This window comes from Protopterus annectens, chromosome 12.part0, assembly GCF_019279795.1.
Source record: "Protopterus annectens isolate FY-2018-M chromosome 12.part0, PAN1.0, whole genome shotgun sequence".
Lineage (NCBI taxonomy): Eukaryota > Metazoa > Chordata > Ceratodontiformes > Protopteridae > Protopterus > Protopterus annectens.
Genome location: NC_056746.1, coordinates 38358007 through 38376623, shown reverse-complemented (window position 1 = coordinate 38376623; position 18617 = coordinate 38358007). Strand labels below are relative to the sequence as shown.

Below are 18617 nucleotides of genomic sequence, written 5' to 3'. Positions count from 1 at the left end.
GCCATAGATCTGGTAGAATGAGCCTTTATTCTGGAAGGTAAGGACAGCTTATTCTGTTGGTAGATACAGGTAATGACATTTCTAAGCCAGGGTTATCAAGTCACTTTGCAAATGGGATGACCCAATCTGGGTCCTGCAAAGGCCACAAACAATTGGTCTGCTTTCCTGAAAGATTTAGTCCTGTCCAAATAACGAAGCTGCCGATGCACATTAAGGGTGTGCAAAAGGTACTCCCCTCTGTTAGAATGCTGAGGGGAAAAAAACGGCAGGTCAATAGATCGATTAATGGAAAAGCCAGAAATGATCTTGGGCAAGAAAGAAGGGTCAGTACGAAGTAACACTCTGTGTGGAAGACCAAGTAAGGTCTTCTTGACACTCGCCTGCAGCTCAGATACTCTTCCCGCTGAGGTAAGTGCTACTAGAACTAAGGTTTTCCATGACAAAAATTGCAAATCAAATGAATCAAAAGGCTCGAAAGGAGAACCTGAGAGAGACTGAAGTACAAAAGTCAAGTCCCAGGGTTCTAAGGGAGGCTTGACTAGAGGTTTAACATGCAATGCTCCTTTCAAAAAGGTCTTGCATAGGTGGTGTGACAATTGAGGAATCAAAATTATGAAAACTGGCGATAGCTGCTAAATGTACAGTGATAGAGTGACGCTCCTGCGTGCAAAACAGTAGTCCGGTACTGTAGGATCTTTAGAATAGGTATTGAGAAAGGGTCCAAGTTCTGATCTTTGACCAAAATAGAGAACCTAGTCCATTTACTAAAATGAAACTTTCCTAGTGGAAGGTTTGTGTGAAGCCAGAAGAATTTCATGAACAGGAGATGGGATGTCAGGCAGCCTGGCAATCACTGGAAGTGAAGGAACCAAAATGTGAACTTGAGACTGTGCAGGTTCAGATAAATCCGTCCTAGAGGAGGAGATAACAGGTCTTGGGAATGATCCAGGATCCACAGACTTTCCCGAGGCCATAGGGAAGACCCAGTGGCCAATCGTGCATTACAGCATCCCTCGGTGGTTCCCCCCTGAGAGGGGATTACGGCAAAGTAGCTTCTGTATTTGTAGTTTGGGGGGGGGGAGCAAACAGGTCACAGCAAGGCTTGCCCCAGCATTGGAAGATCCAATCTGCTGTTACAGGGTTGAGGGACCACTCGTGAAGCATCAGTATGTCCCTGCTCAGATTGTCCACAATAAGTTTGGAACTCCCAGGTGTGTGTGTGTGTTGCTATAAGGAAGCGGTTGGAAGCTATCGCCCAGTGCCAAATCCTCATGACTTCCTGACACAGGGGGTAAGACCTGGTTCCACCTTGCTTGTTAATATACCAGACGACTGACATGTTGTCTGAGTGAATTGCAATGGTCCCAGAGGATAGAGATGCATGGAACACTTGCAATGCTAGGAGAACTGTTCTCAGTTCCAGGACATTTATGCGCAAATTGGCCTCCATGGGGGACGAGGTGCCTTGGACAGTCTTTCCCTGGAAATACCCCCCCCACCCTAAAAGGGAAGCTTCTGTGATCACCGTGGGCTGGGGAAGACAAAGATTCGTTTGTGGGTTCATCCACCATAACAACTCTTCCTTGTAACAGTTTGAAAGACGTAACATGTGGTAGAGTGGGTAACTTAGCAACGACTATTGGGTGGAAAGGAGCCACTGTAGGATTCTAATGTGCAGTCTTGCTAGTGGTACCAACGTAATGGCAGCCATGCAGCCTTAGAGTTGCAGTACAAGACATACTGGTACATAGGTCTGAGGAAGAATGTCTTGGATTTGGTGTGTTATGTTCGAAAACCTGTGAGGGGGGAGAGCAGCTTGACAGGATGTTGTGTCAAAGACCGCTCCAATGAATTCCAGTATCTTCATTGGAGACACTGAGATTTGTCCTTGCTGATTTTAATCAGCAAGCATAGAGCAAGACCTTGAGTGTAAGATACCTGGTCGGAGTGGTAAGGAGCCAATCGTCTAGACAGGGAAACCCCTGAAATCCATGTAGTCGAAGATGAGCTACCACAACTGCCACACATTTGGTGAACACTTGAGGGGCTATCGAGAGACCGAATGGCAGTGCACTGAACTGTTAGTGAATGGCTCCCAGCCGGGAGCTGTGATCCATCTTTTTATGTGGTAGTATGCATCCTGGAGGTCTATAGAGCACATCCAGTTATCCCTCCCTGGGGAGAGAAGAGCGGACAGTACCAGGACCATCCGGAAATTTTGAAGTTTGATAAATTTGTTCAATAGGCCGAGATCCAGGGATTGGTCTCCTGTCCCCTGTCTTTTTTGGCACTAAAAAGAACCAGCAAAACCTGGATCCTGTCTGGTCTGGTGGTACTGGTTGGATGACTGACTTTTCCTTAGCAGCTTTTCTATTTCTAAGGTTGCTAATTCCCTCTGACTGTACCATTGGGGATGGGAGAATCAAATGGTATTTGGTAGCCTCTGGATATTATTCTCTGCATCCAAACATTGGTAGTAATAAGATGAAAGACTGGCAGATGCAGAGAAATACGACCCCCTATTGCTTCCAGAGGAAAGCAATCAGGCCGCTGCTCAGGAGCACTGGGTAGGGTCTGCCAGAGAAAGAATCTCTAGCACCCTGTTTATGCGGACCCCCCTCTACCCTGAAAGGGACATCTTCCATATGAGCTGCCCCCTCTGCCCCTGGGGGATTGTTCTCCACGAGTGTCATGAAAAGGTCCTTGGGGATTGCTTGAAACACATTTTTCCTCCCTTCTGGTTCCTGGAGTAGGACCTCTGGGGGTTGGAAAGGTGTTTTCCCACATCAGACAAGGTCTTTCCATCTTTCTCACTACGTGTAAGTGTGCCTTGTACTTTGAGTCCAAAAAATGCAGATTGGTTGACAGGTGTATTGACAAAGGAATATTTAAAGGGGTCTGTGAAGTCACAACCGCATCCAAGCACTATGTCTCACGACAACACCTGATGTGGCAGCTCGAGCTACCCCCTCGGTAGAGTGAGATAAATGCATCGAGGAGTTAGAGATGGATTCAAGGGTAACTAGCTGCCAGGCGACAGTTATCACACACCTCATCAGGCAGTAACCCACCAAAGAGGGAGATATTTCGGAAATTAGGTCTCTTTACTCACCTTCAAAGTGTGCCAGATAGTACAGCGACTGAATGGCGAATGTCGCTGAAGCATACCGCTGCCACGACCACAGAATCAACTGTCAACTGTGGGGCTGGTCTTCAGGTGTAGATAACATTTTTTGCCTGGCCTCTAAGGGACAGGTTCTACGTTGTCCGGGGCCTTCCAGGCATCTGCCGGTAAGAGTCACACAGGAAGTAGATGGCCAGGCACGGAAGGCCTGCAGGAACACAGATTCCTCATAAGTGTTATAGGACTTCCAGTCTCCCCGCTGCTTGAGGATCTCCAGAATGAGATGTCTGGAAGACCACTGGGACCCTTTCCCCCTCATCACAATCAATGTCTTCAGTGATAGATTTCTCTGGTGAATCAAGGTGCTTCCTCTTGCACTGTTTCTTCCAGGGTGGCTCCCTAGTGGGATCTTCCGAGGAGGACTCCGGAGAAGAGGCTCCCTTCAAAGAGGGTTCTTGTGACTCCCATACCCGGGGTCCCGAAAAGAGGGGAAAGATGCATGCTAGGGGAGGATTCTGATACTGATGTCACTGGTGCTGACAGAGTCCACTACCAGTACAGCAGGCCCACATAAGGAGGGATAGGAGTCTGGAAACGGGAGGGACAACTTTGGAACCGGGGTCACACCTCGCCGTGAGGAGCTCAGAGAACTGGAAGCTGGAGCCATGGACATAGATGGCACCAGCGAGAAAACAGGCGTTGGGCCAAGTACCAAGGTATGGATAGTCCAAGCACTGCTTCAGGAGAGCATCAGTTCCACCGGAGCAGATGCAGCAAGGGTGGACAGTGCCAAACAGGGAAAACACTGCTGTTAGAACAGAGACGGTATGCATCGGAGTGAAGTGTCTTGCCCTTGGCAGGTATTAGAGTTTTGGAGCCGAAGAAACTGTAAGCACCATGGCTGGGGATGGTGCCGAAGCAGGTACAGTCATCGGAGCTATCATCAGATCCAAGGACTGCACCGAAGTCAGTGGTGCCAAGGTCGGAACCGAAATAGAGGTCAATATCATGTACAGCACTGAGGGAGAAGACACAGAGCCTGGTGCTGAAGAGGTCTGCGCAGAGGGCCCTGGCAAAGCACGGAGCCAACTCAGTTCTGTAACTGACAGAGATGCAGGAACCAAGTGACTCAGTTTGTCCTTATGTTTATTGTTTTTTGGAGAGGGTGAGACCTCTGACCCAGCTACAGCCTCTGAAAAAGGTGTCTTGAGTATGAGTAATCCTTTTAAGATAAGTTTTTTTTACATTCTGCTAGTGTACAATTACACTAGCACAAATGTCAGTCGGCTTTAATATGATCCACTCCCAAACAGTATACAACGAACATGAGCATCTGTTAGGCATGTTATGTCCACACTTGTCATACTGTTTAAATCTCAACTTAGCTTTGTCGACATAGTAAGGCAATAAGGCTATGCTACAGAAAAATTAAGGGAGAAAATACCAAAGATGTTATTTAAAAAAAAAAAAAAAAAAATACCACTAGTAAAAAAGGATGGCTAGCACGTATGACTAGGAACGAGGCAAACGAGATCTGAAGTAACTAGGAGAGGGGCATTATGGGTAGGTCTTAGCTGAGAGTTTTTGGCTGGTGTGAGTTTGGAAACGGCCATATTGGTTCCAAGGACGGAACCAAGGTCCTAATGGTAATGAATAAAGATTTACAACATCAGATCCTACATTTGTCTGTTTCTTGGACATGTTCAATGGACTTTGTATAACCAAACGTGTGCCACCAATATTAACCTCTCATCTCTTGAATTTACCTCAACCATTCCCGCGTTCATTCCTGCTCAACATGAGGCTCTTCCTTCTATACTTGCAACTATACTTATGCTTTTTCCACATTTCTTGCCATCTCATCTGGTCCTTCATCTTATATTCTTTTTTTTGGCAAATTCAGTTGCTGCCTGATTTTTTATCTACTTGTGGTTTGATTTCCTTTCCTGCCCAACACTCATATGCTTCTGCCAGTCTAAGCATGGAAGTCCTCTTAGTTCATTCCCCCATTTCAAAAACTTGCAACGTTTGGATCTTGTGAGGTGAGATGTGTGTGGAGTCCCATGAGTGCAGATCTATACATGTAAATCAATCGGGACTGGCCTTTGGTCAACTGGTGCCCTAGGCAAAAGCTCTACACAGTCCCCCATTCTGGCATACCTGCAAGAAGGCCCATCCCTCCCTCAGTATGGGGAATATATAGTCTTGGTATTTATAAATAATTTGGTGAGCTTGAAGCATCCTTTTTTTTCCTATCTAATCTAGCCAGCAAATTGGGGGGGGGGGGCAGTCAATCACGCCAAAACTGTAAGTTAGGACAGGAAGAGCAAATTGGTTTATAGCCTGGATTTTGTTCCCAGATGTCAAAGCTGTTTTCACGATTAAATTTAAATCTTCTGAATTACTCCTTACTAAGCTTTATCGGCATGTTCATGTTATTGTTTATCCTTCATTAGTTCCCAAATATTTATACACGCCCTCTTGAGTTCTTTTATATCACATTCTTGTCCCAAACTGTTTTCTTGGTGCTGCAATTTCCCTGCTTTAAAGGTTACTTTTGCACATTTATCAAGACCAAATGGCATTCTTATATATTCGGTTATGCTTTCAGTGCACCTGATGAGCTATACAGGTTTCAAATAGTTGACAAAGAGAAGATGAGAAGTCTTTGCACTTTTGTTTTCTAGGAGCCAAATTATATTCATGAACTAAGTTAAGTAGACATCTTAATGGATTAAGGACAAGGCAGAATAGCAGCGGGACACCTCCTGGAATTTCCCCCTTTGGAGTTTTATCCCTAGAAAAAGTTGTCCTTTATCATGACAATTGCAAAGTGGTCTGCCACTGTTTCTTGGTCACTGCAATGTAAATCGATCAGTGTAAGGTGCATCTTGTACATTTTTAAGCACTCCTATCCATGAATATGTGATACTATCAAATGTTTTATATGTAGTCAATCCAGGCAATACTTAAATTCTTCAATCAGCACAAGCACAAGATAAAAACTCAAGTACTCCAAAACTCAAGTGCCTCAGCTCAGCAGCCTTCCAGGAGATAACCTATCCAAATTGCAAAATTCTTATATATTCTACTAAATTTTCAATTATTTAAAAAATTACAAGATAATTATCTGTTAAATAATTGAAATAATTTAGTAGAGTATATAAGAATTTTGCATTTTGGGTATGTATTCTCTCCTGGAAGGCTGCTGAGCCGAGGCGCTAGAGTTTGGAGTACTGAGAGTTTTTTTTTTTTTTTTAATCTTGTGCTGATTAAATTTATTTCATTGACCATACGTTGTGGATTATATCTTCTCTTCTTTTTGTGGTATTTTAACACTTAAATACTGCATCCGGGCCTGGGATTTTCCAATTAGAGGCTTTTCAGTTTCAATTTCTTTGGTGGTTACATCATCCCGTTTCATATCCTCTACCTTTAAACTTTTTTTCTTTTACTTCTTCCATCTATTTAGCATCTTTATGTTTCACAGGATTTTCAGATACTTCTCCAAAATGTATCTAGTTGTTCTTTTTTTTGGTGGTCTTTCAATTCCTTTTACCTTATTTCCCCAATTCTCTATAAAACTTTAGGTCATCAATAAGTTGATTTTTCTGTATTTTCCTTTATATTTGTCTACATATCTTCTAAGCTTTTTCACACGAATCTCGATTGACAGTCCTAACTACCTTATTTATTTATTTGCAGTTGGTTTACCAGGATAGTCCATTGGGCCAAAAGAACCCGTTTTCAATGGAGTCCTGGGGAGAAAAGCTCCAAAACAGACAAACTAGGTACATACAAAAGATTGCTAATAATAATTATACAAAGTACAAGATACAACATTTGAGCTCAAAATTCAGGAAGCATTCAAAACAAAAGGAAGTATTCAAACAATACAATCTAATGAGAGTTAATGTGAAGTGAATATGCTGAGAAAGTGATGTTGTTTTACACATTCAGAGTAGTTATTTTGTAAGGAACATAAGCTTTATGAGGTACAGTTAAGTAACATAAGCGTAAAAGGAGGATAAGATATATATTTATGAGGGGTGGGAGCAAGAACATTCCCATTGGGACTTTAGATGTATATGAAGAGATTTTTTGAACATGTAATGGTTGGAGGTGGTACGAATGGATGGTGGGAGTGAGTTCCAGAGACGGGCTAGGTTAAAGGATAGTAAGTTTTTGCCTGGGAGATGAGAGGGTTTATGAACTTCTAGTAGGTTTTGATTGTTAGATCTTAAGACTCTATTGGGTAGGTGCGTTTTAAAGGCAGAAGACAGGGAGGGACAAAGAGAGGGGTTGAGAATGAGCTTGTGGGCTAAAGTTAGCTGTGTATAGATGAGGTGGTTAGGTAGTTCACGCCAATTTAGTTTTTGGAGAGAGGAACAGTGGTGGGTGGAGGATCTGTGGCTGTTAGTGAATTTAGCGATTTTGTTATAGCAAGAGGAAAGTTGTTTTTTTAGAGAGGTCTGAAGATTAGACAACAATGGTGCCCCGTAGAGAAGGGAGGGGATAAGAAAGGAGGAAGCGAGAGTGATTTTGGAGGAGCTTTAAGGTACTGATTGACGGTAGAGCATGCCAAGTTAGTAGTAGATGGGAATTGAAATTAAGCTGGTTGTCAATTTGAACACCAAGTAACTTGGTTTCAGATACCAGTTCTAGGGGTGAGTTATTTTGGCTAGTAATCAAGAATGTGTTTATATCGAAGGGAGTAGTTTTAGAAGGGATGAATGCCATTAGTTTTGTTTTGGAGGCATTGAGTGCTAGGTGATTTATTTTCATCCAATGTTCAGTAATTGAAAAAGCTTCTTGAGTAAGCTTTTGGGGCATAGAGGAAGATGTGGCAGAGCAGATGATGGTAGAATCATCTGCATATTGGATGATGTTTGCGAATGGAATGGATTTGTGGAAATCATTTATAAATATATTAAAAAGAAGGGGACCAAGAATGGATCCTTGGGGAACTCCAGTGGGGGTACTAAGGAAAGAGGAAGTGGCCTTTTTCCATATTCCAGCTTGGTATCCATTTGATAAATAGCTGGAGAACCAATTTACGGAGGAAGGAGAAAGGTTAAGTTTAGAAAGTTTAGTTAAGTTTAGAAAGTTTAGTTAAGAGCAGGCTGTGTGAAATAGTGACGAAGGCCTTGGAGAGGTCAAGTAGTAAGGTTGGCCAGAGTCACGTGCCCTATTAACAGTCTCAAGATAGGACAAGAAGGCTGTCATAGTGCTATGATTTGGCCTGAAACCATGTTGTGTAGGAGTTAGAAGGTTATTTTCTAAGAGATGTGGTAAGAGTTGAAGTTGGACACACTTTTCCAGAAGTTTAGATATGGGGGACAGGATGGCAATAGGTCGGAAGTTGTTGACGTTACAGTTGTTACCTCCTTTATGCAGAGGAATGATAAAGGCTTGCTTCCAGAGTTGGGGCACTGTGCATTCATGGATGGAGCGGTTAACTAGAATGCTTATGGGATAGGCAATTGCACGAAGTAAGAATAGCGGGTGGGGTGAAAGATACAGTGAGTAGATGGGAATAGATTCATAGATTAGTACTAGGCTAACTGCCTTTGCGAGCCATTTTAAGCCTAGACAATTATCCCCTGTGAGATTCTTGAAAGGTAAGACACCTTTGATCATTATAAGTAAAAAACTAAGAGCTCTCATAAAATCATCCAAGGCAAATTTTGAGAGAAAAATCGCCAAGGACACAAAAGACAATCATAAGGCCTTCTTTAGCCATGTTAGAAACCTAGGAGGAAACTCCCAGATATGCTCAGAATTAGTTCAAAATAATGTGAAGATTACTGAACCTACACACATTGCCAACATACTGGCTGACAGGTTCAATGCAAACTCCCCCCCCTCCCCCCCCAAAAGGAGAGATATCTATACCAGAGGATTGTAGCCCCCCAAACATCTCCAACGCCCAGGTGAGAACTGCTCTCTCCAAGGCAAAAAACACAGCATCCATGGGATTGGATGGTGCCCCCGGCTGTGTGCTCCACGAACTCAATGACGAATTAAACCCGCAGTTAGGACAGCTGTTTAATCTTAGCATCACCTCAGGATACGTACCCAAGGAGTGGCGCACGGCGACTGTGGTCCCACTTCACAAGGGTGGTGCCTCCACCGACCCTGGAAATTACCGTCCCATTAGCTTGACAAGCCTTATCTGCAAAGCCATGGAGAGGATCATAATGGAACTCAAATAAAGACATAGGGAACTTGCAGACTTTGGATCCAACCCAGTTTGGCTTCGTCAAAGGCAGATCATGCCTTTTAAACTTGGTTGACTTTTTCGAAACAGTCACCAAGGCCATTGATGAGGGAAAGGCAGTCCATACAGTCTACCTCGACCTGGCAAAGGCCTTCGACACAATACCCCACTCAGGTATCATCGAAAAACTCATCAGGTTGAATGCAAACCCATACATCACAAGATGGGTTGCAAACTGGCTAAGTGACAGAACCCACAGGGTCAGAGTTGCTGGAGCCATGTCAGACTCTAAGCCTGTCACAAGTGGTGTCCCACAGGGCTCAGTCCTGGGTCCACTCTTGTTCGGCATCTACTTTTCTGAAGTACAAGCAAACACAGGAGGGTTATGGCTGACAAAGTTTGCTGATGACTGCAAACTGGGCGCCATAGTCGAAAACACTTCTGACAAAGATATCCTTCAGAAGGGCCTCACAGAAACGGATAACTGGTGCCAGAGCCATGGCCTAAAGTTAAACGCCAAGAAATGCATAGTCATACCCTTCGGGAAAAACAAGGTTACCCCTAGCTACCATATAGGTGGCAATCCACTGAGCACAGAAGAAGTCATCAGGGACCTGGGGACCCAGGTTGACACTAGCCTTTCGTTTGACACTCCTGTTGCTAAAGTAGTCAGGAAAACCTTCTACATTGCCCACCTGATCATGAAGGGATTCACATCTAGATCAAGGGAGGTCATCGTCCCCATGTACTCATCACTCATTAGACCTATGATTGAGTACAATGCCCCATTCGGAATGTATCTGACCCGACACCTGCAGCAGCTGGAAAGGCCCCAAAAATTCCTCACCAAAAGGATAAAGGGTCTCAAAAATATGTCTTATGCTGCCCGACTGAAAGAACTCCAGCTCTACTCAGTCTCATACCGAGTGACGTGTGCCTGTATAAGGCCATGTCAAACCCAGATTTGATGAATATGCTTCACCTCAAAAAATCTAGATCCCTCAGAACCACAAGGGCGGGAGACTTAAACCTTGACACGTTATTAATAGAACGTGCTGGAGGGACAGATTCATCACCCAGAGACTCCCTATGCTGTGGAACAAAATCCCGGTACATGTGAAGCAGAGCACCTCGCTATCTTGACCAATGGATGGGAGATCGCAGATATACCCCAGGGATTACTTCAGTGTCACTGCTTGACAGAGGCACAGCAAAATAATAGGCATAGTTTTATTCAAACTAAAGGGGTGGCGAAAGCCACTATGGGCTAGGCTTATAAATGCCCTTGGGCAGATAGCCTACTATGAACCTATTCAAACCCTGTACCTTGTGTTTGTAAGGCAAACACCTTAACCATTAGGCCATCCTACTATGAACCTATTCAAACCCTGTACCTTGTGTTTGTAAGGCAAACACCTTAACCATTAGGCCATCCTCCCAACCCTTGGAGGAAGTGGTAATAAGGGGTGGATTGTTTGCAGGAGAGGGTGGGGTGTATTAGATAGTGAAGTGGAGCTCGGGAAAGAGGAATTGAGTTTGCTAATAGAATCAATGAAAAAAGGAGTTGAACTGAGTAGCTAAATCTAAGTCTGGGGTATTTGGGTCTGGGGTTGGGGTGTGTGGTTTGCTAGGATTAAGGAGGGTAGAGATTTCTTTCCAGAATCTTTGAGGATTAGTTTTATTATTGTTTTGGAGTGTAAAGAAGTATTGTTGTCTATCAGAGATAATAAGCTTTTTTACTTTATTTTGGAGGGTTTTGTATGCAATGTGATGTTCTGGGGTCTTGTTTCTCAGATAAGTTTTTGTGGTTGCGGGTAGTAATGTAGTTGTGGGTGCAGTATGAGATACAGGGGATTCCGAGTGAAAATGGGCATGTGATCGCTTAGAGGGTCAGGAAGAGTACCGCTATCTGAGAAATAGTGGGGATGTGACACTAGAATCCAATCTAGAATGGTGCCACAAGAGGGATTTTTAGACGGATGTGTTATAGTGTTGATTAGTTGGGAAAAGTTATATAAGTTGATGTTAAGAGGGTTGGTTGGAGACTGGATGGAGGCCCAGTTAATGTTAACATCTCCTAAAATTATGGTTTCATTGCTGATGTTATTGGAGAGCCATGAGAGGATATTCTCTAGTGTGGAAATATTATCCCCTGGGGGGATGTAGAGGGATGCTAGATATATGTTTGTGCTTATTAACTTGTAGGACAGTGAGGAGTAATTCAGTGTTGTTAAATTGTGGTATAGGTTTGTTGTAAGGAGTAATTAGCAAGGAAGATGAATAAAGGAGAGCTACTACACCGCCTTGTGGGTCCTGTCTTTCCTAATGATAGAATAGTTGGGTGGAGTTATTTCAGAGTCTTTTATAGGGGGTTTTAACCATGTTTCTGAAATAGATAGGATGTCAGGTTTATTATGGTTGAGCCAGGCATGGAGGGTAGCGACTTTATTGAATTATTCATTATTTTATTATTATTCTTTATTTTTTTTCATTTTTCATATTTAATATTTATTTTATTATTCATTTTATCAAACTTTTGACTTTTGGGGGTTTTATTGACCTTCTGCAGTTTATTTCTTTCATTGATCTTAATATGTCTGTCCATCTCTATTAAGTCAAGCAACTCTTCTCTTAGCTCAGTTTTTTCTAGCCTGAGGTCACATTTTTTGTTTCCTGTGGGCATTCTACAGAAAGTTCTATTACATCTTCCTGTGGCACAGTCTCTTCAATTTCATCCTGTGCCATCTGTTGCTCTGTCATACGAGAACTCACTGGCCTGATCACTCCAACACGGTCAAGGTTTCCAGTTTCCTGTTCCTTCCTTTGCTGCCCAGTTTCAAGTGGATGTTTATAAAGGTTTCCTCTGGAAGGCTCCAAAATATCTTCATATGGCACCTGACCAATTGCTTCCCATTCCATTTGTTTCCCCTTAATTTGGAGTTCCATTGCTCTGTCCTGTTGTGGAGCTTTCCGAATTAGATTTTCTACACTGAATCCTTCACTTGGTGGTACTTCATGACCTCACTTTCCATTTAATGATCTCCTTTTTCTACTTTTCCTCTAATTTTTTGTATTGTAAAACATCTTCCCATGTCACGATTCTCTTGCCTGTATTTCCCTTCAAATATCTTCGGTGCTGCTCTTTTTGTATTTGTTAATTTTGCTTTCTCCAGCGCACAGATATTACAACCCTACTTTCCCCGTGTCCATATTTCTTCTTCAGATGTCGCCTGATCTTCCTGTTTCTCCTTACTTTGGGGACTCGTTCCATCATGCTGTGATGTAACCTGTGTTGGATTTTTTTTTTTTTTTTTTAACTTCTACTTTACTATTCTTTTCTACATTTCCTCTGTGCGATTTTTTTTTAATGTGAAATTTTCCATATCTGGAAGCCTTTGTCTGTATTTCTCTTCGAATATCTTTGGGGCTGCCTTCTTTACGATTATTAATTTGGCTTTTGCCTTTGCATAACTTAACATTTGTTAACCGGGAAAGTCCGACTTGGAACAACGTTCAGCGGAGACCCGGGGAGAAACTCTCCAGATGCATGTCTTTGTAGCATGGGAGAAAAACGGAACACCCAGAGGAAACCCACATGAACGCAGGGGGGGCATTCAAACACTGCACAGAAGGCACCACAGCCAAGAATCAAACCAGAGAACCTCTTGCTCTGAGGTGACAATGCTACTGCTGCACCACCCATTAAGTACTACACCATATCAAATCTCTTTCACATGTCCATACTTCTTTATGCTTCTGTGTGGCCCAGTTTATTTCCAGGAAATATCTTAAGCGCCAAAGAAGGTTAACATACAATTTTGCATTCTTCCCTTATTGGACCCCATCACTGAATACAAAGCTCCTTTAGATACGTTTAAATCCAAGCGTATCAAAAAGGCCCTAAAGAATTATAACCAAGAAAATTAAGTCTTAAAATCTTTCAACTACCCTGCTAGAATAACTTGACTCATTTTCCTCAGCAACCTAGAAGTTGCTGCAAAGCGACCTGTGCCTCACTTTTTGAGCCATGAAAGATCTAGTCCTCATTTGAGCTCAATTCTTTGCAAACCAATGGCTTCTCATAACATGCACACTAGAGATCCAAATCTACACCAGCAAATAAGCAAGACTCTCTAGAGAAGGAGGTTCCTAGCTCAACATATTCCTAGCCTATGGAATAAAAGTTACCACTACAGATCAAAGTATTACTGTATGCCTGATGATTGGATCGAAAGACACAAATTTATATCAGGTTTATAATGTATAGCGCTGTTCAATTTAGAAGATGAGCACTAATTAAGTACCTGAAAATGTTCTTCTTAAAGGTGTACATGCCAAGCATGTTATGGTCCCCATGACTGCTTGCCTAGTATTGTCCTAAGTTCCCAATTCCCACCCAGACTCAGATCTATGCAATACTAAAGGAGGTTGGGGACATGTTTACTGGGAAACCAAGGTGCACCCTCCTAATGAAGTACCACATTGACTCAGGGCCTCAATGGTCCACTAAACAGGCCCCTTACTGTGTACTTGAGCTACCTAGAAGAGAGGAATTACAGAAGATGGTGTGTCTGGAGTAATCCATATCTTATTTCAGCATTTTTTTTATGACAAAATTAACTCCAGGAAGTCCATGATTAGAGGGAGGGTTGCGGTGGTAGGTGGAGGTTCTGCTGAGGGTATAAATTGGGCCCTGCAATTTCTAAGGTCGGCCCTGAAAAAAAAAAGTCTACAGTAATGTATTTCAACTCACAGCTGTCAGACAAATTTGGTACACTCCACTGCAACTCCATGCATGCCCAAAAATTAGTCGCTTTAAATTACTGTGTACATCTCACTATATTTGTGATTACCACCACACATATTCGTGAAACACCACATTATATGCAAAGCAACTTACTCTGTCAAGACACATACAGTGCTGCCCCCCACTCAAACATTTCATTTAATTGCAGTTATGTTACTATATGTACACTTGGATTTTTTTCTAAATCAAATTAATATGTATTGCATAAATACAGAAACAAAAATGCATTTCTCCTTGCAACTGTCAGCGCTGCCAGCGTGAGTCACCTGCGGAACTCACAGCCAAGTGGGGCCCCTGATTATCTCCCTGCAAACGAGGCTCCTCCAGCAACAGCCACAGGTTCTCGTTCTCCCCTCCATTCATTCAGCATCTTATGAACGTCCACACAGCTACATGATGTCACTGCACGATCTTGAATTATTTTACTTGTTTGTAAGTTACCCTCAATCAGGTCTACTTCAATGAAACAAGGGACCTGATTGGCTGCAGTAGACAATTTTTTATTTTTTTTTAAACAGGGAAGCAGTGAAGCAAGAAACCGACTGGTCCTTTCAATTTGAGGTGCTTAGGGTTTTTGAGGGCAGAAGAAAAAAAACAAACACACACTTGTATTCGTCAATAGGTAACCTGGAGAGGCTGCCAGACAGCTCTCTCAGTACAGTAAACTGAGCATCACTGCCCCCAAAGTAATTTAATTCTCTTGATCAGTCATTTGTCTTTGGACAGTCCATAGCAGGACATTCATCCATTTAAATACAACTGCTTTTTTTTTTACTTTGCCTGTGTCTGAAGTATAGCACTCCTTTATTCAGATAAAGTCTTGTGGTTGTCCCCAGTCGGATGAAAACCAAACAGGCTATTAAATTTCTTTAATATGTTAAGTGGGCTCTGTATTTACTTGGTAATGACATTGGTGGAGAAGTGTGATTTTGCTTTGTTTTCCTATCAACCTTTTGTGATGAACTAAGTGGAAGGCCTTGCTGATGTCTTGATGGACCGTGTCTGATAATCCCCTTTCAAATCCATATACACAATACAATCACAGAACACAATCAGGTTTGAATGACAGTTCCTTCTGGCTGTAAATCCAAGCTGACTACCGTCTTTGAGACGGTTGCTATAGAAATGCTACCAGCCTGTCCTTGACTTTTCCTGCCACTCTTGTTAAACTATTAGTTTTGTATCATAGCAAGTATTCCTTGCTCCCCCTGCTCTACTACCATATTTGCCGTTTGCCAGTACTGACAGTTCTGCACTAGCCAATGCTCTGCTGAAGGGCTCCACCAGAGGTCTATAGGCATAGTGGTCAGATTTCTAAGACTCTGAATGGTATCCAGTCTGGTCTTTGCGGTTGGCAGCCAGTTCCCACTGAACCCCATCTGTCTCAGTACGGTTATCTGTTCTGTGTTTTCCCCATTCTGCCCTCCCTTCCAGGATGGCATAACCTCTTTTTTCACTATGAAGACTAAAGCAAAGTTATCTATTCAATATATTTCTCCCATGCATCTAACAACATTATAAAACTTATCCTGCAGACAGGTAGGACTGGAGGTAACTGGACACCTAGCCGTAGATGCTTGGGTAGGTAGAAGACGAGTTGACTGCTGCCTCACCCCAGCAATAGATGTGGTGGACACTGTATAAAATATGATGAATAGAAAGTGACAAAACAGCAAATGTCAAGGAAATATAGAAAGAGAGACACACACATACCAGGGAAAACCATAAAAGCTCCTAGGGAAGTAAAATGCTGACAGACTGTATGCTGTGGCAGAACTATCCACTTGACAGTGTAATACATGGCCCTAGGTAATTCAGGCATGTTGACTAGTGTCATGTCCGAATCATCTAGAACCATGTCAGAGATTTGGGATGCATGGCTCAACTCAGAGAGGCCCTTATGTTCGTTAGCCTAGTAAGCAACTATGAACTAAATGGGCATGGGTATTTGCTACTGATAAATGGGTTGAGGAACCAGACTACCCCAACCTGCACTAGGGGCCCATATTAATGGAGGGAGGAGTGTACATGTCCCTTTTGACCAGAGAGTGACCGCCATAAAGTCCAGCCACCCTGGGTCAATAAGCTACTGGCCAGCCAGTGTCCAGTTGCCCAGCCTTAGTTACCTGGAAAAGCTCTGCTGAGCAAAAGCTAGACATAGAACCAATCAACCTACCAAACTAAGAATTACTATACTCAGTGTAGGTGTATTGACAGGATGGAGCTTGGAATCAGATCATGATGGTACGGAGGAGGCTGGACATTCTATGTACGGAAGGGCAGTGCAGCAAAGCCAATTGGCTTGGGATATAGAGTCTTGCCACTCAGGAGGACTGGTTAGAGAGAGACAAGTTTCAGAAGGCAGTGAGATCACAATTAGTGACAGACTCATGGCAATCAGACTCCAGCTTAACAGAACAGTAATTCATGATCTCGGACAGTGCCTCACAGCAGGGCTGTGATAGTGAAGAGAAGAGTACATTCAGAAAACGGTTTAGGACCTACTAAAAGCAGTCCACCATGAATTGGTGTTGATAATGGGTGGCCTGAATGCACATATGGGGACAGACAGAACAGGATACTAGGACTGGCTGGGTCTACATGGGTGAGGCAAAAGGAATAATGAAGGAGAGGCCATTCTAGGCTTCTGCCTGGAAAACCGCTTGATAGTAGCCAAGACATAGTTCAGAAAGAGGGGCAGTCACAAGATCATATACAAAAGAGTGGCCAACATGTAATTCAGGTACACTTCCTCCTTATAAGGAAAAGGGGTAGAATCATGGATTGCAAAGTCATCCCCAGTGAAACAGTTGTCCCATGGCATAAACCACTGATTGCCAGAATCAGCTGCAAGTAGTGATCAGAGAAGGCTCTTAAGGTCAAGAGAGAACATGCTGGAGACGTGGAAGTTGACTGGACATAAAGTACAACATTTCAAGAAATTATTCAGGGATCTAGCTCCCTAAGAAGAAAGGTGGTAGGATGCTCACTAAGGGACAGACGAAGAATGTGGACATAAGAGTAGAAGCCACAGTAGCTCCGACTGCAGAAAATATCAGAGAGAACAGATTGTTGTAGTATGGGCACACATGCAGAAAAGCAGAAGACAGTGTGGTGAAAAAGATTTGGGATAGGCAGGAAGAAGGTAAGAGGAAACCAGGCATCCAGCAAAGAGGTGGATGGATTGCATGATTGAAGATCTGTGATAATCCTGCATAAGTGTCAAAGACAGCAGGAGTGCAACACTGAAGAGAAATGGCAACAGTTAACATAACACCCCGACCCCATGTGGAAAATGTGAAAAAAGGGGTTACTGTTGATGATAAAATGAAACAAGTTTACTGAACCACACTGACATTTCCCCACCCATGCAGCAGGGTGCTCGACAGCGATGTCTTTAGAGCATAGTGACTGATAAGCAGATGGAGTAAAAGAACACCTATGGGAAGCCTGGGCCAAGGATAAGAAAGAAGTAAAGATCTTAACTATGGTAAAGGAAAATAAGTCGATCATTGGAATTAGGCAGGCATAAGCAGTTTAAGGCCTTTAATGATCACCCCATATTGATCTTTAAATGATGCTGGATGAGCTTGACAGGGAGGGTGTTATTGCATTGTGGTCACACTTTATATTCTCCTGGGTAGGGCCCTCAATGTGAAACTTGCTAGGCGTCCTCAAAATGCTTGCACCAGCCCTGTTTGTCAGATACTTGCAGTGTTGTGTCTTTCGGCTTTTCCTGGTTGGGGGTCGCCACAGCGGAACTCCGGTCTGCTAATAATTGGCAGTAGATTTTTACGTGCATCACAGTGAAATGCACATCTTGTCTACCAATTACAACCACTTTACTGACTGCGTGCATACTCCTACAATATCTTGTGACCCAATAAATGCATTAACAACAGCCACAACACTGTATATAGGGTTGCCACCTTTTCAAATGCCCAGAGTGGGACATTTTTGGTAATGTGAGATTTTGCAGGACAAAACGTACCCACTCCCAGTGCAAAGTACAGCTCTTCACTTTTTTGCCAAAGCGAAAGTTTATTTTGCAGCATTTGAGCTGCTTGTGCCATTTCATAGAATAGTCATGCATTTCAGATACAAAATAACAATTTTCTTACCACTATTAAAGAAAAAAAATATTTTGCCTTAATCTCAGAACATTTGCCATTTTTTAGTTTTTTTTTTTGGTGGACACCAATGCCCAAAAGTGGGACTGTCCCTCAAAGGCCAGGCGATAACCCTAACTGTATGTGACCATACTGTCGTCAAACCAAGCCCACACCTATTAACCTCCTGGCACAACTGGCAAAAAAAAAATCTGGATAAAACCCAAAAAGCCTAATATAAAACCCAAAAATAGGGACAGATCTTATAAACTTAAAAAGCTAGAACAACGGGATTACTTACTGCTATGGTGCAGTCATTGGTTGGCGACTTCAAATCCCACTGATTTGTCAAAAATG

The 18617-nt window shown here is 42.9% G+C and overlaps 1 protein-coding gene across 1 annotated transcript in view; it reads right to left on the bottom strand.

Annotated features, from left to right (window-relative positions):
• LOC122816345 (lipopolysaccharide-induced tumor necrosis factor-alpha factor homolog) overlaps positions 1-18617 on the bottom strand; it is a 557704-nt gene that overhangs the window by 538057 nt on the left and 1030 nt on the right. The window lies entirely within an intron of this gene.